The sequence below is a fragment of the Aquarana catesbeiana genome, linkage group LG04, assembly GCF_042186555.1.
Source record: "Aquarana catesbeiana isolate 2022-GZ linkage group LG04, ASM4218655v1, whole genome shotgun sequence".
NCBI classification, from domain to species: Eukaryota; Metazoa; Chordata; class Amphibia; order Anura; family Ranidae; genus Aquarana; species Aquarana catesbeiana.
The window spans coordinates 415,903,520-415,925,608 of NC_133327.1; the positions used below are offsets into that span (position 1 = coordinate 415,903,520).

The window sequence follows — 22,089 nt, forward strand, 5'->3', positions numbered from 1 at the left end:
TTACATATGCTGTGCTGGGTGCGACCTATTGTTTTTTTGTCTTCATTCATTTAAAGTCAATAGAAGTAATAAAAGACTGGGGAAAATGTATCTAAATTTTGAATGAAAGCTATTGAAAAGCAACATTCTCTCCAACCTGAAGCAAGTATTATTTTAAAGGCACTCCGTCACTATGAGACCTGCCATTACTGGGGCTCTTATGAAAATGCCTGTTGCCTAACTTAAATTCTTTTGCATTACATACCTGGCATGTTGTAAATGAGCGTGAAAAAAAGTGTCAGAATTAATTATCTCTGTCATTGTTCCAGGGCAGTAAAAAAGATAGCATTAAAGCCAAAACATCAACATGACCACCAAGGAACTAACGTTCTCAAAGGTGAGTTCAGCAATGGCGACTCCGATACTTTTCTAATGACAAAATCACCTTAAGGAGTAATAAACTGTATGGTAATCTTCATGAATTGACTTTACCATTGATTTTTTTTTTAATAGTAAAAGAAAAACATTGTTATAATAGCATGATAAATGAAAAAATCCTACTCAAAAAGTAAGCCAAATAAAGCATGTTATATACATTTTTGAACTTTGCAACTTGAGCCTGTAGTTTACTTTCTTGTGAAAAATATCATAAGCAACGCCATTGAAGTAGTTCCACCTTACATTGTTAAAATGCTGAGCATTGTGGTGAAGGTATTGCATTGGTCGCAAGAAATTATGTTTAAAAAAAAGCTGCTTCCAATATCTCTCCTATGACGCAAATAATTCTATTTATTTTTTACTAAACCACAGATATCTTTAAACAGAGCATCTCTCCTGCTATGTGATTCTCTGTCAAACTCAGTTTATTTTTCCCTCATTCATAGAACTTTTTTTTCCACGATTTACATGATGACGCAGTTATATGTTTGCCTTGTACACACATTTTTATGGTCTGTGTGTTTCTCATCCATATAGCATTTTCTGTGTGTTATATTACAAGCATTTGTGTTTATGTGTTGATAACCATATAGCTAGGTATTACACAATGTCTGCCAACCATATTTAGACTCATGATAATCAACCTGTAAATGGGTTGAAGTCAACTACTATAGCCGGTTTATTAGGTTCTAGCACTGTTTAGCATAGCGTTAGAGTTTTTCAGCTCCAAAGGTACCGACATGCCTTGACCCCTATCCATATCCTAAGTTATAGGCTGTTGTGAAAAAAAAAACTTGTTCATTTTAAAATAAGAGCGTAAGGCAGTACATAGATGATTCTTTCTTTTTTCGTTCGACCAAAAAAATGACTCGATTCCCTCATCCACACGTTCAAGGTGGATAGGGGGTCCTCCCACCGTGCCTTTGTATTCTGACAATGGGAGATGTCAGAGTGTACTGATCAGTGCTGCTGGCTACAGCCGGTGGCGCTGAACAAGTGGAAATTTTTCAATAGGGCAGTTGTACAACAGTCTATCAGTAGTCTACAGCAGTGGTTCTCAGTCTCAGTCCTCAAGTACCCCCAACAGGCCATGTTTTGGAAATTTCTCTTAGATAAAATAGCTTTCCAAAATACCAAGCCATTGACTCTGATTTAAAGCAGCTGTGCAAGATAAAGGAAAACCTGCAAACATGGCCTGTTGGGGATACTTGAGGACTGAGGTTGAGAACCACTGGTCTACAGTATCCCTGCTGAACCAGCCAAATTTTGATATGGTCGGCTTAAGCTTTACAACTGTTTTACTGCTCTGTTGAAGGAACCAGGGCTGGTGCAAGATTTTTTGACACCCTAGGCGGAACCTCATTTTGCCGCCCCTTGGCTTCACCCCTGATTCCACCCCCTTTGCCCTGCCCATGTATACCCCACCTTTTTAATGAAGCGCCCATCAAATACAGCCTCACCAGCGCCCATAAATGTAGCCTACCAGCGCCCATCAATGCAGCCTACCAGTGCCCATCATTGAATTTTTGCTTGCTTCCATTCATTTGGGAGTCAGGACACAGACACAGTACTCTGCCGCCGCTGTGCCTCTGACACTATGTTCGAACGGAGCGGCGGCTGCCTGCTGATGCTGAGAGTTAGTTGCTTGGTGCAGAGAGAAGAGAGTAGGAACACCAGTGGCTGGGCATCCTAGGTAGCAGTGCTCCCTAGGTGGTTGCCTGTTTCGCCTAGTGGTAGCACTGGCCCTGCTCCTGTGTCCCCTGCAGCACTCATGGTTTCCCAAGCCAACCTTGACATCACTACAGGACACAGTTGTGATGTGGAGGTTAGAGGAAGGAACCACTGAGTGCAGCAGGGGACACAGGAGATCAACACTCCTAGAAATATAGTTTTTGCAGCAGACTTGAACAGTGGATTATTGTTTAACTGAGTGATGCTGAGTGGCCTCAGGGGCAAGAAAGATATTTACTTTCTTCTTTCACAAGGGACATTTTTTTTGCCGTTTGGTTTTTATGTCAGGATTGCTGTAACATCTAGTTCCCCTACACCTGAACCTTACAACGTAATTTTAACACTTAATCTTCCCTTTCTTAATCCTTTAAGAGGTAGTTAAGCGGCAGCTAACTCTTTTTTTGGTGGCAAAATCCAATAAGCTGTATACTGAAGCAGTTCAGTTTAGCAGCATTTTTGGCAGTCATCTTGTGTTTGTCCTTCTTATGGTCCAAAAATTCACGTCAAGTGTCAGACTATTCCATCATTTGGATTTGGCTAAATCAGCCGAATACCAAGATTGTCATCCAGATTTGTTAAAATACCTGTAATATATCCAGTCTAGCGCCCCACCTCTACCCTCAATATACATTTATTAACTAGAGGATCTCATTTCTATTAGTATTTTATTGAGTTCAGTGTGGGACACAGATAAGTTTACACATAAGCTGTCACGCTAGACCTTAGAAACTCCTGTGTAACTGCATTCATTTTAACCCAACCCCAAACAATTAGAAATCTGAGAATCCCATAAGGTATACTCTATTAACACCTGTAAATGATAAATTTCACTAAAAGATCAACTCTCACCTCCCTTCCTCCCCAAGCCATAAAATGAAAGGTATTTATTTTTAGAGCCATCTGATGACATTACATCATCACAAAACCTTTATTGTGTATTGTTCCTAAATTTAGTGTATGAATGATCTTTGAAGGTAAAGTAATTAGGGTTCCCAAAACCAATTGAAAACACCCACAGCATAATAACTGCTAACTTCCTCTCATTAGACATAATACTGTTTTCACCAATAGTTTTAGATGGTTGACAATACCTAGGGATTAGAAGGTAAATCCAGAACAGACATATCCTGACAATGTTAGTGGGGGTTCTTTTTTCGGAAAGATACATACAAATGCCTGCATAATTAATTCAGTCAAAATGATCACCTAATAGCTGGATACCTTTAGGCTAAAGTCACAATAAACAGTGAAAAATTAAATAATGATCCCATGTTTTTGTTATAAAACTACTTCTTGTATGGCTGGTGGCTATAAATGCGATGATTTTAAGAAGGAACATTCACTGAATATCATTTAAAGTATTTGTGTTATTTAAATATTGAAATATACCGTAATGCCACTTTTATAATTCCAATGTAGTCGGTCATTCTTTCTGATTGCTTATGCTATGAACAATAACTGTTAAGCTGTAATTGGCGCGTGTGCTAAACAATGGTTTACCAACATAATAAGTGGAAAATCATTTTGTTCAATAGATCCCATTTTATCTGCCCTCAGTGATTGTTTTTTTACTTAGAATGATGATAAATTCTCAAAATTGGTCAGTCTATATTATGTGAGCTCCCTGATACAACAATTAGTGTACTCACAGAAATATGGAATCAGACTTGGTGGTCTTCCCTGTACCATATAATGTATATAGAGAGCAATTTCAGGCCAGTATCCAGTGGATACAAATATTATTTGCCATATGTACAGAATATGCCATAAAATACACAGCCAGACAATAAAGTATCATAAAGTACACATGATGCATCCATTTTTAGTGCAATTGTTCATAGAACTGAATCATTAGAACTGTCTTAACTGGGGAGATTTCCCCATGCTATCCATTCTGGCGATAGGTAATATCAGGTACTGAAAGTGAGAGAGAATCCAATAGGAATCACTGTAACAGGAGGTGAAGGGTAATCTGCCAATGAGGACACCTGTTCCATTAAACATTGGATTTTTTTTTCAGTTAGGCAGGCCATAAATGGTTTGATTTTCTTTCCTTCCACCATGGGTGGAAGAAAAGAAAATCACTCAATAACCCATCAACAAAGTCAGTGATGATGTGGGAGTTCTTCCCGCAGTGCTATTGTATGCTGTCAGCAGGGGGGTGCGGGGGGGCCTTCCTGGCCAGCAGAACCTATAGTCGCCAGCAGTAATCATATGTAAAAAATCCGACATGCCGGTTGTACCCAAGTTGATTGATGGATCGACTTAGTTACAACCAGCCTGCGCATAGATGGATCAAATCTCAGCAAGTCCCTGCTGAACTGGTTGAGATTCTATGGCCGGCTTCAAAATGTATCGCTAATAAATTGATTTTGTCTCAGTGTTCGCTGTGAACATTGGCTAAATCTCTCTCACCTCATCTAAAGTCCCAGGGCTATTTCTCTTGTTTTTTTGTGCACTATTAGGGATGGAGGTGTCAGAGAGGTCACACCAGACCTTAATCTCCTTTTTTCAAAATGTATCGCTAGGCAAAATATTTCTTTACTTTTGAAGAGAGTGGGGAAGGGTTAGACCCTCCATACAAGTATTAATGCTATCTGTGTCTCCATTGGAGACCTTCACCCCTCTCTTTGTACATGTGTCCATTGTTACCAAGAATGAAAGTGAGAGGAAACACAAAATGTTAGAGTTGTCCCCAAAGCAAGTAGCAAGGGAAGTCTCTGAATACACCTGTTCTTGGGACGGCTGTCTGTGAAAGGAAATACATTAAATTTGGGAGATTTCCAGTTGCGTTTCTAGGACACAGACAACAAAAATAAATTGCCATTTTCAATCCTTTCATACTTATCCCCCCCCCCCAAAAAAAAACACACCTTTTACTTTAAATAATGCTGCACTGACATATTACTAAATATAACTAAATATAACTACTGATATACTTGGCATAACCACTGTTGAAACAGAGCAAGCATAGCTCTTCAGTTTTTCAAAATATAATCCCAAATCAAATGCAAGTAATTCATGAATAAAATTAATTCTGCAAAAGCAGAAATAATATAATATGTCATTCCTAAAAGTTACCAGCTGCCATATTCAATTTACTAATGTTTAGAATTTCCCCCGCAGAATTGCCTATGTACACTTACTTTTCTTGATATAAACACATCTGCACACCCCTGAGGCCCCTAAGCCCACGTGCTTGCTCTATGTATATTTTGACACACAGCCAAAGTCAAGATCTTTGACAGGCCTCCACAATCGAAAGCATGTGTCTCTCCGCCGGTTAGTATGATTTCTAGAAAGGCAGGTGCTGTGAATTTTACAAAGTAAGGCTCAGTCAAGGCTGCTGATTTGACTGCAGGTCAAGATTTCTGTATAGCACTTGCTGTCATGACTTGTGAATCCGCTCCCACCAGGTGCAGACTTAGGATATCAGCTGGGTGGATGGTGGCGAAAGCCACAGAGTGGACATAGAGGACTTGGCTGGCCGTTTGCTTAGCAGAAGTGAGAGCACTGAGAAGATACCGTCTGGTCTTCACTAGAGCTCTTAGAGGTGGAGATGTTGCACTCAGGTGGTATCCAAGTTGCAGTCCTCTGGCTCACCCAAGCCGACCACAAAGAACTCTCTTGCAATGCTGTCTTCTCCCCACCAGGAGAAGACAGTGATTATTGCTAGTGGCTATAGCAGCTGCTAGCGATAATCGCAAGTGAATCCAGCAGGCTGGTTTTACCCAAGTTGATCGATTGATCAACTTGGTATATTCAGCCTGCCCTCACATGATTTGAATCTCGGTCACTTCCTGTTGAACCGGCCGAGATCGAAACCATCCATACCAAACCATATGGCCGGCCTAAGAGAAAAATGAGGAACACAGGCTGGGAGTGAGCAGTTCAAGATAACAATGGAACTCACAGGGGAGAAGAGAAACTAGTAACAAACTGATGGGCAATCAGAGACATGGCGGTGATGGCAGACATAATTCAGGTAGGAATCACAGAGTGACAAGAGCAGGATACAAGATGAGGAAGAAAAGGCTGAGACATACTGGGAGCAAGGCTGGGAGCAATTTGGGGCATACTCGGAGAAATAGGATGGGAGCAGGCTAGGACAGACTGGGAGCAAGAAATGAACTGGGACATACTGGAAGCAAGGCAGAAAACAAGTTGGGACACACTAGAAGCAAAGCTGAAAGAAAAAGGGAAGGCTGGGGATCGCAAAAGGCACAGGGAAATGCATTAAGAGAATGCAGGGTGGCCCAGCTGGATGCGTTGCTCAAACACTTAGCAAGACAATGGCTGCACACAGAGGAAAAGACCTGGATCTTGAAATGGAACAGGAACGTGTGACACTTACCCAGGTTTATGGATACCTGGAAGGTGGACAGATGTGATTTTGTCAAAAAGAATGGTATGTCTAACATCACAAGGCAATTGGTATACCCTATTAGATGCAGTTACAGGTTCACATGTAAAAGTCACTGTCACAGACAGACACGCATGTGACACAGATACCATTCATCATGTGCAGCCTCCTCCAGTGACTATTATGGCAGCAGGAGTACACATCAATAACAAGTTGTCAGCTTGAGTTCTCTTCAAACATTAATTACTAGAGTGAATACATTGACACTGTTGTCTTTGTCTCCAAGTGTGTCATCCTTCGGTAATTGTATTGAAAGCAAAGTTGTACCATGGGGTGGGGAGTTTGGAGATTTAACAACTTGTCCATGTCATGGAAACACACTTAATGCAGCTATTATATGCACTACAATAATATGTGATAAAATGTATCTATTTATAAGGATAAGACACCATTGTTGCATTTGGAATATGTGTAAATAAATAAAAAGTGTTAGTTTACTCTAGACCTGGGATACCTCCACTGTGTAAGGATAAGTACTCTTAAAAGAGTAACTCCACTTTTGTGGGGGAAAAAAATAGCAAATAAAAAAAAATAATATAGTATATACAATTGCGACTAAAATGATATTGTAATGTTGTAATATTATTAAAAATGATCTTTCCTTTACAATCTGCAGCTCTGTAATTTTCTGTAAAATGCAATGAAATATGGATACCTGGACTTGTTCTGTACACAGAATGTATACAGAACGCCCCCTAGAAACATAATTTCCCGCTTGTGTGATTGGCTTACTGATTTTCCCAGAAGTATAAGGTACAAGTCCGATTTCAGGCATCCCCTGCAACAAAAATGTCATTTTTGGTGTGATACTCCAAATAGGAAATCACGTCTAAAGGGATGCAGACCCTGCAATTTTCCTTGAAGCCCTGCAGGTGCAGCAGCTGTTTTATAATTATGAAACCACTCCCATCACATTCACTTTCCACATGGACACAAACAAACACACAGGGATTACTTCAGAAGGTAGGAACCAGCAACAAAGTTTGTTAAAACCCTTGTAATGTACGTAGATCACCCAGAGGGGAATGTTTTTTTTTCTCAACAAAAGAGGAGTTACTCTTTAACATGGCAAAAACGGGAAGGAAGACATTGTGCTAAACATAGGGATTTGAATGACCTTGAATAAAATACATATGAAAGATGATATTCAATGAGCAATTTTGTTTAAAATTTGGAACAACGTCAATAAAGCAGTTAGGTGTCAGAAAAGTATACAGCTGCTGTACAGAACTCAGGAATGTGCTCATTCCCATGAACACAGACAAGGTAAATGTAGACACATAAGCAGGGAGCTTTCCCTGTGGTATCAGGTGTACAGCTTAAGGCCTGCACGCCAACAAGAAATTGAGAAGCTACATTGCTGACTGTGTATTGAACTCAACGTGCAATCGACACTCAAGCTGCTATTTTCAAGGCATTACATCATGTGTCTAGGATTGATTACTGATTCAAAAAACAGGAAGGTTCAACTGGTTTCTAACTATACCTTCTGCAGCTGCCCAAATATAGGCCACAAATGAACTTATGTATATTCCACTGAGTCCATCTATCACTGGAACCACTGGATATGATATACAGTAAAAGCTTGGATTGCGAGCATAATTTATTCTGGAAGCATGCTTGTAATCCAAAGCACTTGTATATCAAAGCGAATTTCCCCATAAGGATTAATGGAAATTCAGATGATTTGTTCCACAACAATCCTTCAGTTTATAGTCCATATAAAAAGATTTTAGCAATGTGATAGGTTGTGTAACCATAAAATGTCCGTCCGCAAATGGAAGCCTCCACAAGGGATTAAAAGCAAAATCCAGCAGGAGCTACAGAGTATAAAAGAGAAGAGAGGCACATCTAAGTGTAACAATGTAGTTACATTTAATGAAAGTACAACATTTAGCAACTCACATTGTTGATGATTAAAAGAGGTACATCTTATGCCCTGTACAAATGATAGGATTTTCTGACAACAAAATCCATGTTTTTTTTCTGACAGATGTCGGCTTAAACTTGTCTTGCATACACACGGTCACACAAATGTTGTCGGAAATTACGAACGTCAAGAACGCAGTAACGTACAGCACGTACCACGAGCTGAGAAAAATGAAGTTCAACAGCCAGTGCGGCTCTTCTGCTTGTATCCGAGCATGCGTGGAACTTTGTGCATCGGAATTGTGTACACACGATCGGAATTTACAAAAACGGATTTTGTTGTTGGAAAATTTGAAATCCAGATCTCAAATTTTGTGTGTCGGAAATTCTGATGGAAAATGTCCGATGGAGCCTACACACAGGCGGAATTGCCGACAACAAGCTTCCATCGAATATTTTCTGTCGGAAAATCCTATTGTGTGTACGGGGCATAAGTGTGCAGGCATCCGAGGTAAAGCTGTCCACATAAACCATCCTCCACACCGCCGGCTCTCACCGATGTCAGTCTGCAATCATGACCGGGAAGACTACCCTGCAGTAGAGCGATCTGAAAAAGAGGCCTAAAGCACTCATGGAGCGCAGCGTGGAAGGGACGACGTCGATGGTGGTGTGAAGGATGGTCTATGTGGACAGCTTTACCCCGGATGCCTGCATACTTGGATGTGGCTGTGTTAATCATCAACCATGTAAGTTTATAAATGTTGTACCTTCATTAAATGTAACTGTATTGCTACACTTAGAGGCGCCTCTTTTCTCTTTTATACTCAGTTGTGACATGACACTGCTTGTATATCAAGACATCGCTTGTATATCAAGTCAAAATTTATTTAAAAATTTAGCTTGTCTTGCAAAACGCTCTTAAACCAAGTTACTCTCAAACCAAGGTTTTACTGTATAGGAAAATCAAGGATCTCTACATCAAACCTTAGCTTCATCTTTGTACAATATCCAGGAAATAGTAGCTATATTCAAAATGACTGTTAGTCTGTAAGAAATATCTGGCAGCTATGGTGTTCGTTTAAGCTACTGGGGCTGCTCAATCTAAGTTATTGTTTTAATAAAACTGCAAGCTGCATTACTCAGTCTACAAGGGTTCATTTGCTCAGATTAAAGATTTTTTAGGCACACAAATATGGACTGATCTGCTTGTAGCAAAGTTTACACCCCATGTTCAGATGCAAAAACCTGTGTGGTGGAAAACTAACACTGTAGATCACCCTGAACACACCATTCCCACCGTGAAACATGGTGGTGGCAGTATCATGTTGTGGGGGTGCTTTTCCTCACCAGGGACAAAAAAGCTGGTCAGAGTTTATGGGAAGATGGATTGAGCCAAACAAAGGGCAATCTTAGAAGAAAACCTGTTAGAGTCTGCAAAAGACTTGAGACTGGGGCGGAGGTTCACCTTCCAGCAGGACAATGACTCTAAATATACAGCCAGAGCTACAATGCAATGGTTTAGATCAAATCATATTCATGTGTTTGAATGGCCCAGTCAAAGTCCAGACCTAAATCCAATTGAAAATCCGTGGCAAGACTTGAAAATTGCTGTTCACAGACGCTCTCCATCCAATCTGACAGAGCTTGAGCTATTTTGCAAAGAAGAATGAGCAACAATGCCACTCTCTAGATGTGCAAAGCTGGTAGAGACATCCCTAAAAAGACTTGCAGCTGTAATTGCAGTGAAAGGTGGTTCCACAAAGTATTGACTCAGGGGGGCTGAATACAAATACACACCACACTTTTCACATATTTATTTGTAAAAAATGTTGAAAACCATTTATCATTTTCCTTGCACTTTACAATTATGTGCCACTTTGTGTTGGTCTATCACATACAATCCAATAAAATATATCTACGTTTTTGGTTGTAACATAACAAAATATGGAAAATTTCAAGAGGTATGCATATTTATTCAAGGCACTGTATACATTGATCATTAGGACTAGGGTTGTCCCGATACCGATACTAGTATCGGTATCGGCACTGATACCGAGCATTTGCCCAAGTACTTGTACTCGGGCAAATGCTCCCGATGCTTCCCCCGATACCTGGAAGTCAGCTGTGATCGGCGCATGGGGGAGTTACAAGATTCTCCCCCAGCGGCTTTCAGCAGCTTTAGTGACATACAGCGGTGATCGGTCACCGCTGACTGTCACTGCATCCTCCTCCATGCCCCCTCCGTTCCTCTGTCCCCCTCCGCTGTCCCCCTCCGCTGTCCCCCTCTGTTCCTCTCTCCTTCCCTGTGTCTCTCCGCTGTCCCCTCCGTTCCTCTCTCCTTTTCTGTCCCCCTCCGCTGTCCCCTCCGTTCTGCTGTGTCTCTCCGCTGTCCCCTCCGTTCCTCTTTCCTTCCCTGTGTCTCTCCGCTGTCCCCCTCCATTCCTCTTTCCTTCCCTGTGTCTCTCCGCTGTCCCCTCCGTTCCCCTCTCCTTCTCTGTCCCCTCCGTTCCCCTCTCCTTCTCTGTCCCCTCCGTTCTGCTGTCTCTCTCTGCTGTGTGAATGGACAGAGTCAGCTGACTCTGTCCATTCACATAACTGAAACATTGTAATCTCCCGTGATTACGATGTGTCAGTTTATGAATGGAGAGGAGCCGCTGTCTTCTCTCCATTCATTCTCAGTGCAGCTGAGGCTGCAGAGAAAGGGACTGGGGAATCTCTATCCTCGGTCTCTTTCTCTGTCTCAAGGGGGAGATATCAGAGGTCTGTTAAGACCCCCGATATCTCACCAAAGCCCCCCAACAGGGCTGATTAAAAAAAAAAAAAAAAAACATATAAAGAATAAAAAAAATTATTGTAAAAAATAAAAATTGTAAAAAAAAAACAAAAACACACACACACACATACACCGTTCACCCCCCCCCCCCCCAAAAAAAAGAAAACACTGTTAAAAAAAAAAACAAAAACAAAAAAAGTATCGGTAATCGGTATCGGTGAGTACTTGAAAAAAAGTATCGGTACTTGTACTCGGTCCTAAAAAAGTGGTATCGGGACAACCCTAATTAGGACCCACTTTGACTTTTCATGAGAAAAATAAAGATGCATTTTTTAAAATTATGAGTTTGTCCTAAAAGATACCATCTAACAGACATATCAACTTTACAGAAAAAGAGAGTCATCCATGCAGAACAGGAAAAAAGTTTATGATAAACGTATGAGGTGTCTATAAAATGTTATCTGTAATAAATGTTATATGTAGCAAATACATTCCAAAGTCTTCTTAGTTATCTCACAAAAGGTAGTTATATTTACGCAGTCTCACCAATGGAATTCTTTTGGATATCTGTGAAGGGCATATCTTGGGTCATGTACCCGTAGCAACACAACAACAAACTATAGAGCCATATGACACTGCAAGTACGAAATATTCAGGAAGGAAAGACAGCAGATATCCATTACATCCCTTTCATAAAAAAACAACTTGAAACAATTCAAATCTAATCTACAGCATTTAATCCAGTACAATTTTCTCTTATTTATTTGGAGGTTTATCTTTTACCATTTTATTTATTTATCGTATAGTTCATTACAGTGCATTATGGATCAGGTATTTATAATAAATCATAGAATCTTACAACAATAAAGTTATAGTGGCAATAAACTATAAACTATTTCAGTAATGCAGTGCAAAAAGCAATCATATACAAATTACAGTAATCCATAAGGTGTATTGGGTAAGGCAGGGTACTGGGCACCAGTGAAGTACAAACTGCACTAACTTACAGCCAAAGGGGATTGGAAAAGATCAATCAGCACAGTTGCTGATTGGTGGATATCTTGAATAGGTTAGTGCACTTTGAACATCCTTATTGCTTTATGCCAATGGTTTATTGAATATACCTGATAGAAAAACAACAAGTTACTGCATGAGATAAAGGAATTGAATTACAGTTGGTAGATATAGGTTACAGAACTTTGTACTTTATTCCTGAAACAACAATGGCAGGGACAGATCTTTGCAGAGACAGAATAGCTAAACAATTGCAGCAACAGTTAAAAAAGATTTAGTCCATAAATAAAACTGGGATCAATGTAAGGCCCAATGCCAATGTCATAGTTGTTTGCTTTGTTTGCATGTAAATGTGGAGCAAATGCAAAGAAAGGCATGTGAAATAAAGGAAAGGGATTAATCCACTAAATATATTATTAACATTTATGGGCCACATAATGTTATCAGAAAATACTATTTTTCATAATAGATGTCTTTTAGGGTCTGGCCTACAAGCTATTTGGCAACGATTAGAGTTCTTTGAATTATACGTTTTGCGGAAGCAATGTAAGGCAATGTTGAATGGTTACTGCAGTACACAAAACAATAAAAAAAACATCTAGTTGAATATCCTTGCAAGATTTCCCCAGCAGCCAAGGATTCATTAGTCCTGATTTAATAGTATTTTCATAGCTGGAATGACTGGGCTGAGTAGTCAAAGGGAGGGGGAGTCTGCAGTCTACAATGATTTGGAGACTGTGTTAGAAAAAAAGGTTATGTTCCTTAGAACATAATCCACACATGTGAGAGCTGCAACATTGGCTTATGGATATGTTTAAGTAGTATTCATTCCTCAGCTTCCCTCCCTCAGCAGCTCAGAAAGGCAATATGATGAGACAGAGGTAGGTGGGCAACTGATCTGCAGCCAGTTGTGAGGCCGTCCACTGTCATAACTAGCATGAGGGCAGCCAGGCCTGATGGCGCACAGCTTCTCCAGAAGACCCAGCTTATATAGGGCAGTGGTCATCAACCCTGTCCTCAGGGCCCACCAACAGGCCAGGTTTTATGTATTACCTTAGGGAGATGCAGACTAGAATACTGCAATCACTGAGCAGCAAATGATATCACCTGTGATGTATTTCAGTTATCTTGCAAACCTGGCCTGTTAGTAGGCCCTGAGGACAGGGTTGATGACCACTGCTATAGGGAACACCTCTCAGATTGCTACTAGAATACTCCAGTTTCAGTGTGTGGCCCTTTGTCCTCAGGCCTTGTATCCCTCCAACTGTTCACCTGTGTTATCAGAGCTACCTTGAACTCCACAGTGAGGGACCCTGTTTATGAGGATAATTGCAAATAGCTATGTTTTCAACTGTTTTAATGAAGTAGTGATTCTCAGACAGGCTGTTACATAGTCTTTTAGAAACTGTACTATGCAGCCATATATTAACTAAGGCATTCATTGGTGGGTGAAACTATAGATTGCTGTTTCTGGGTATCATAGGATAATATTTATAAAGCAGTGAATTTGACATTCAACAAACATTTACAAGTGGTTAACCACTTCAATACCAGGCCCTTCCTGCCCAGGACAATTTTCAGCTTTCAGTGCTGTTGCACTTTGAATGACAATTGCGCGATCATGCAACACTGTACCCAAACTAAATTTTCATAATTTTCCTCCCACAAATAGAGATTTCTTTTGGTGGTATTTGATCACCACTGGGGTTTTTATTTTTTGCTTAACAAACTAAAACAGACTGAAATTTTTGGGAAAAAAAAGATTTTCTTAGTTTATGTTATAAAATTTTGTTTTCTCCTTCACTGACGGGCATTGATGAGGCAACACTAATGAGGCGGCACTGATAAGGTGCCCCTGATGGGCACTGATGAGGGGGCACTAATATGTAGAATTGATGGGCACTGATAGGCAGCACTGATATACAGCACTGATGGGCACCGATAGGTGGCACTGATATGCAGCACTGGTGGGGACTGATAGGTGGCACTGATGGGCACTGATATGTGGCACTAATGGGCACTGATAGGTGGCACTGATGGGCATTGATAGGCGGCACTGATGGGCACTGACAGGAGGCACTGATGGGCGCTGATAGGTGGCACTGATTGGCACTGACAGGTGGCACTGATGGACACTAATAGATGGCACTGATGGGCAGCACTGGTGATGCGGTACTGACAGGTGTTACTAATGGGCACTAATTGGCACTGTGATGGACACTGATTGGCACTGTGGTGGGCACTGACTGGCAGCTGATGGACACGGATTTGCAGTTGTGGTAGGCACCTCACATGGGGGCTACGTTGATAATCAATGTGCTGATTATCAATGTGCTGATTATTAGTGCAGACCCCCACTCTGACAGGAAGAACAGCCGATCGGCTCTCCCAGTCAGCGCGAACCCGAGGAAAGCCATTTACCGGCATTTCCTGGTTCACACGATGATCAACTGTGATTGGTCATAGCTGATCACGTGGTAAGGAGCCTCCGTCAGAGGCTCCTTATCACAATCAGAGAAGCGGTGTGTCAGACTGACACACCGCACCACTGATCGCCGCGCTGTGCGCCGCCCCGCCCGCCAACCTGCTATAGGCGGGTTGGAAGTGGTTAATCATTCCCAGTAACTTAAAACACATGCAGCAGGATATTCTACCTACAGTGAATTTTTGGTGAATATCAAATTTACTACCTTATAAATTTGCCACTTACGGACCGCCCGCTGCAGTTTTACGTTGGCTGTTTGAAGGAGGATATCTTTGCTATGGCAGCAGCTAGCTGCCATAACCTTGGTATCCTCTTCTTCAGTGAGCGGTGCGCTACAAGATAAAAGTGGTCTCTGCAGTGGATTCGCCGCTTGATCACTTTTATCAGTGGTGGGAGAGGGGCCACCCCCCCTCCCGGCACGATCCGGTGCCCTCCGCCACTTACCGGAGCTCTCGGCATCGGCGGAGGCGACCGCGTCCTGTCTCCTGTCAGGTATGGAGACGAGTGAGCGGAAGATGGCCCCCCACCCGTCTCCATTTAATTGCTGGGCGGAAGCAACGCCAAAACGCTACTTCTGCCCAGAGCTCTTAAAGAGCCATTTTTTTAAAACGATTTTTTTCATGACAAATTTTTTTTTTTTTTTTGCATTTTAGTGTAAATATGAGATCTGAGGTCTTTTTGACCCCAGATCTCATATTTAAGAGGTCCTGGCATGCTTTTTTCTATTACAAGGGATGTTCACATTCCTTGTAATAGGAATAAAAGTGACTTTTTTTAAAAAAAAAAAACAGTGTAAAAATAAAAAATAAAAGGTAAAATAAATAAGAAAAAAAAAATCGTTAAATGCGCCCCGTCCCGACAAGCTCGCGAGTCCCGACATGAGTAGCGCCCGCATATCAAAACGGTGTTCAAACCACACATCTGAGGTAGAGCGAGAGCAATAATTCTAGCCCTAGACCTCCTCTGTAACTCAAAACATGCAACCTGTAGAATTTTTTAAACATCGCCTATGGAGATTTTTAAGGATAAAAGTTTGTCGCCATTCCACGAGCGGGCGCAATTTTGAAGCATGACATGTTGGGTATCAATTTACTCGGTGTAACATTATCTTTCACAATATAAAAAAAAATTGGACTAACTTTACTGTTGTTTTTTTTTTTATTCAAAAAAGTGTATTTTTTCAAAAAAAAGTGCGCTTGTAAGACCGCTGCACAAATACGGTGTGACGGAAAGTATTGAATTGACCGCCATTTTATTTTCTAGTGTGTTACAAAAAAAATGTATAATGTTTGGGGGTTCTAAGTAATTTTCTAGCACAAAAACCTGTTTTTAACTTGTAAACAACAAATCTCAGAAAGAGGCTCGGTCCTTAAGTGGTTAAAGTGTAAACTATTCAATATAATTAAAGGGTAACTCCACTTTCGTGGGGAAAAAAAATAGCAAATTAAAGAAAAAATAATATAGCACATATAATTGTCAATTGTCACTAATCATATTGTAAATGAATGTTATTAAAAATGACCTTTCCTTTTCAATCTGAAGCCACTATAAGTTTCTGAGAATGCATTGCAATATGGCTACCTGGAGTTGTTCTGTACACAGAGTGTGTACTGACCACTCCCCAGAAACATAATTTTCTGTTTCTGTGATTGGCTCACCAAGTTTTCCAGAAGTCTGCCTAAGATACAAGTCAGATTTCAGGCATCCCCTGCAACATAAATGTCATTTTTGGAGAGATGCTTTCAATAGGAGCACGTCTAAAGGGATGCAGGCCCAGCAGATTTCCTCATTAGCGCCCTGCAGGTGTACAACTGACAGTTAATTATAAAACCCCTCCCATTAGACCCACTCAGCCCAGAGGCACAGACAAACATACATGGATTTCTTCAGAATAACAAAAGGTAGGAATCTGCATCAAAGGTTGTTATAATCCTTGCAATGTACATAGATCACCCAGAGGGGAATGTTTTTTTCTCAACAAAAGTGGAGTTATGCTTTAAAGCAGTGGTTCTCAACCTGGGGGTCGGGACCCCCTCGGGGGTCAAAAGATGATTTGCCAGGGGTCACCAAATCCTTGGCTGTTCCTAAAGCCTGCACTGCTCTCCCAGCCTTTTTGAGGCCGCCCAGCAGGGCTGTCCCTGGAGCCAGCAGCTGTCCACTCAGTCTCTTCACAGCCGCCCATTCAGTTCATGGCATGACTGGGGGGCAGAGACTAGAGGGCAGCTGACTGGTCATGAATGTGAAATGGGAGGGGCTGGAGGAGACCCTATCTCCTGATTTCGGCATAGGTGTCACTGCTACGAGACACCACAAAGTCGGAGACACATTGAGTAACACTACCTGGGATTATAGTTGCCATTAAAGGTCCCCACTACAGTTCTCAAATCAGCAGATGACCTTGATCAAGAACACCTAAGTTGGCTGATCAGAACTCCCCGCCAACACTGCCACTTATCCCATTCCCCCCACCCCCCTACCAAGGAGTGAGAGAAGGAAAAAAATATAGAATACATGGAAGGGAAAGGAAAAGAGAGGGAGGAACAAGGAAAAGAGAGAGAAAGAATAGGAGAAAGAACAAGAAAGATGGCTAGAAAGAGGGATGGGGGGGACAAGAAATTAGGATAGTGAGAAATAAAAGGGAAAGAAAGGAGAACAAAGAGAAAAAGAGTGGTACATCCTAAAATGTACCATAAGGGGTTTTAATATTGTATGAGTGTTAGGGATTCAGGGAGTGCTAAATGTACATGGGTTAGGAGCGCGAATTACTTGTCTTGCCTTGGGTGCTGACAACCCATGCTATGAAAATAATTTTATGGTTGGGGGTCTCCACAACTTGGGAAATTTTATCAAGGGGTCACGGCACTAGAGAGGTTGAGAACCACTGCTTTAAAGATAAAAACTAGTGGCAAGGAAAAAGTATTTTCCTGCAGTTGTCTTTCTGTTTATTACTCTCCGACACTCAGCACAATTCAATTACATAGCACTAGCCAACATGAGCTATGGCCTGGGGCTGCACGGCTGCCAGGAGCAGCACATGGGCACTTAAATATCACATTTCTGTCTGTTAGTTATACACATATCGGTGTATAGTGAAGATTTCCTGACTGGTGCCCTGTGTACAATTCAACTAGGCCCTCTTTTTTGTTCCTGCACTGTCTGGTAACTTTTCTTGGGTACTAGTATATCATGTATTTAAATTTTACCCATTCTGGGTTCATACACCTATGACCGAACTCATAGTAAAATTGGGTTAGAGTTTCCCCTTGTAAGCAGGGGTTAGTATCCTTTATAGGGAAACCTTCTTCACTGGGTGGATACTGTGTTTAGGGTTAACATAGACTCTTATAAGCTAGAGCCGGAAGAGCTTGGAGCAAAGGTTGTTGGGAAGAGGTTATGTGCAGCATACTACAACATGCTATGTAATGGATTTTATTTTTTTACATTTTGGCAGATGGTGGTACAGTATACATTCAGCAAGCCACTTCTCTTCAGGCAGTCACACAGAGGGGTCTCCTTATCTGGCCATTCAGGGGTGACCCCCTGTTATCAGCTATCCCACTCTGCGTATCTTTTTTATTGCACTGTTGCAAGCAATGTGCGGATTTCCATCGGCTGAAGAGTGACACTAGTAGGGTCCAGGTCCAAACTGCTGTTTTCAGAGGTTGGGATGGAGCCTTTCTGTGTTTTCCATTGCATGCGCTTCATTTTCTCCTTCAGCAGATTAGCAACCAGTGTTGTTTCTTTTAAGTCGGACAGTGACAGGGAAGAGAAGAGCTCCTTGAGATTCACTGTGATGGGCTGGGAGCAATTACAACTTTAACATACTATGTAAGCTTGTAGCCCTTAAAAGGAACTCTTTGGGGTAGACCCAGTATAGGTTCGTTGGAGAACCTAAGGGGACCTACATTAAGGAACGGGAAGCACTGGTTGGTATCACTCTCTTACAGTTGACTTTGAATTCTACAGTGATTCTGATGTTACTGTAAAAAAGTGGAGTGAAGTGGTGCCTTGACAAAGAACTGTATACTTTGTTCCTGCTGCAGTAAACATTAAACAGGCTGAATGTGTGGAAAGTCCTTTATTTCTAGAGGTGGGCCTCAGGTTGGGGGAATATGATCAACCAAGATTGCAGTTTTCCCATGTTAAAGGTGTTTGATACCCTATCTCGATCCTGTTGCAGGTGGTTGGGGCCCTTGCCCAACATTGTTTCCAGCAAATCAAGGCCCTGCTTACACCCTACTCTTTGAGTCATCGGTCCCAGGTGTACTGATAGAGAGTAGGCAAACTGTAGCTTCTAGCCTCTCCACCCATAGCCTCGGTGCTGGTATGATATCCAATCTTGATAATATAGTAACTGCAACTGCAGCCCCCCACATTCCATCTGAATATTCTGTGATAGCTAAAACTTAATTTGGCATTGTACCACATGTGTTTATTATTCATACTCAGAGAAGTCTAAAGCTTTAGAAGAAATGCAACTTACTTTACAAATTACACTGAATCGTTTTGATGATACAGATGTTGGCAATTCATCCTTAAACCATCCTCCTATAAGCAGAGACCTTGTACCATTAGTACTCATTGTGTTTCCTGTCAAAATCCCATTCCTGTGTGCCAGGGAACTATAAAACAATGCTTTATTGATACATATTCATACAAGCAGCTTTGCTCTCTACTAATTTCAGACATGAATGAATGACTTCTAGATGCCATTTGCAATGGCCTCATTCATATGAAACCCTCTTCATGATTTCTTTTTGTTGAAAGATCGGTTTGAGATGAATAAAAAATAAAACTGCCAGAATAGAAGATTCACTTACAGCTGGTCCTTGTTTTCTGTTCCTCTTTATTTAGCAATGAATTGGGTAAAAATGAAACCATTGTAAATGTGATTTATCTCCCTCATTTATTAGCTTGGTTATATTGCTATTATCGTTTTTCTATAAGCACATCTGTATTTTTAAAAAGAGAAAGAAAAAAACAGAGGACTATTTGAATTTGGTGATTTTTTTATTTTGTTCACATTTAAGGTATAATTTTTTTTTTTTAAACTTAGGTACAGGAATTTTAAGGAGAGCAAGTAGGTGGATGGAAGTAGCTGACAATGTTAATAGCAAACAGTTGTTATACAATTACATTTACCTAGTGTAAATTAAAGTAAACCTTCCATTTGGTCCCCCAGTGATCCATGCACTTGTCATAGCCTAGCAAAATATCTTATTTTCCTCGGTATGAGAAAGTATAAAAGTCATGGGTCAGTGCCCAGGGTAGCAGGTTTAAAAGGGCAGCACCATGTCCAAAATTGTCAAAGTTTGACAACTTTTTAGTTATTTGTTTCCTTTGTTCATTCTCCTTTGCACATTTATGGCTCAACTCTAAGCCACTCACTTGTAGAGGAAAGGAATTGCCAGAAATGTTGAGAGGAGTCAGAACACTCTTTTTTCTCAATTGAAATCATGTTGCCTTCCTCTGGTTTGGTGGTATGTACCAGCACAAAGTACTTTAGTTTGTATAAAGGGCAGTTATCATTCAGGTGTACCTAGGCCAGCATGACCTTGGTTTGTATTTCCCATTTCCTCCCAGCACTAGGAAAAATATTAAGAATATAATGACTTTATTGCCCCAGCTTCTGCTTGTGTTGCCTAGGTAAAGTTGGTGTCATGGTTTTTTTGGGCAACACTTTGGAACACTAATGCCGCGTACACACGGTCGGACTTTTCGTCTACAAAAGTCCAACGGACGCTGACGGACTAAAGCTGGCTGGTAATCCGATCGTGTGTGGGCTTCTCCGGACTTTCAACGGACTTTTTTAGCCTCAAATCCGACGGACTTTAGATTTGAAGCATGCTTCAAATCTTTACGTCGTAACTACGACGGACCCCGAAGTCCGCTCGTCTGTATGCTAGTCCGACGGACAAAAAAACGACGCATGCTCATAAGCAAAAACTAAACGGAAGCACTCGGTCTAGTAAAACTAGTGTTCGTATTGTAGGTAGCACATTCATCACGCTGCAAAATCTGTGATCGTTGAATGCAGCGCATTTTATTTCTTCTTTACGAAGGCTCTAAAGAACGAAGGTGTTTTGCTGTTCATAATCAGAGTTCTCCCAAACTGATTTCTGGATTCTTTTTCTCTTTGATCTCATGAATGATATAGTATGCATTTTAAAAACAATGTTTCCATACTAATAATACTTTTTCCCCTTTTTTTTTTTTAGGTTTGTAAAGTTAACACAAAGAACCCATTATTATTTTTTTTTTTATAGTGATTATTTTTTAGTTTTTAGATAAAGTTAACCCAAAGCACCATTTTTGGTTACGTAAATTTTTGGATTTTCAAGACTTACCACTTGAACATTATTAACATTAGTAATGTATTTTTGGTGTGTTTTTTTTCAAACTCAATGAGATTGTTGTCCCTTGTTAATTTAACATTGTGTGTAAAATCAATGATTTCAAAGAAAAAACATAAAGTCTTTTGCTAAACTCAAAAAATGATCCATTTATTCATGGTCAAAATAAAATAAAGAGGAAGTCAACGCTGGAAAAAGTCGGTGTACCAGAAAATTGGGATCTTGCGGAGTCCATATAAGAGGGAGCACAATCTGGTCCAAGAATCCCAGAGATCAACAGCACCAGCAGATGATCTAGATGTCCCCAGACTGTGGTCCTACAACAGCCTGCGTCTTCTGTCAGACCAGACTGAACCCAGGTCATCATTTTCTTCTCTTCCCTGCAGCCTTTCCTCCACGCTGCCCTGCAGCCTTCCCTGTAGCCTTCTTTTGAGGCTGTGGCTCTGGTGTTTCAGTTGTGGCAGGAGGAGGAGGAGGAGGAGGAGGAGGAGGGGGGGCTGCCTCATGTAGTTGGGTGTTTTGTGTTAGCGTGCCCTGCAGCCCCTTATGGATTGTTTCCCCAAATAGGCGCTCACAAATGAGGCGCTGCTCCCTATTCATCTGAAGAAGCCTGCTGGCTAAGTAGCAGCCATAGGATTCTTCCGCTTCGGGGGGGCTCCTTAAAAAACGGGTGGCCTCTTGCATGAGGCGCAGGGATGCGTCCTGTGTGACCATCCCCTTCCTGGCCCTTTTTTTGGGAAGGTGGAGGGGAGGCACTTGGGATTCGGTCAGGCTCCTACTGGGCCCAGCCACCTCACTTGGCCCAGCCACCTCACTTGGCCCAGCCACCTCACTGGGAGCAGCCACCTCACTGGGAGCAGCCACCTCCTGCCTGACACTGGGCCCAGCCTCCTCCAGGATGATGGTGAATCCGGCCTCCTCCAGGCTGTCCATGGGCCTGGTCTCCTCCTGCCTGCCACTTTCCCCACATTCCTCCTGGATGGACTCATCCTGTGTATAAAAAAAGGACAATAGTTTGAGTATA

At 41.4% G+C, this 22,089-nt stretch overlaps 1 protein-coding gene across 1 annotated transcript in view; it reads right to left on the minus strand.

Moving 5' to 3' along the window:
* Positions 1-22,089, minus strand: part of SGK1 (serum/glucocorticoid regulated kinase 1) — a 206,663-nt gene that overhangs the window by 67,790 nt on the left and 116,784 nt on the right. The gene's annotated exons all lie outside the window — the stretch shown is intronic.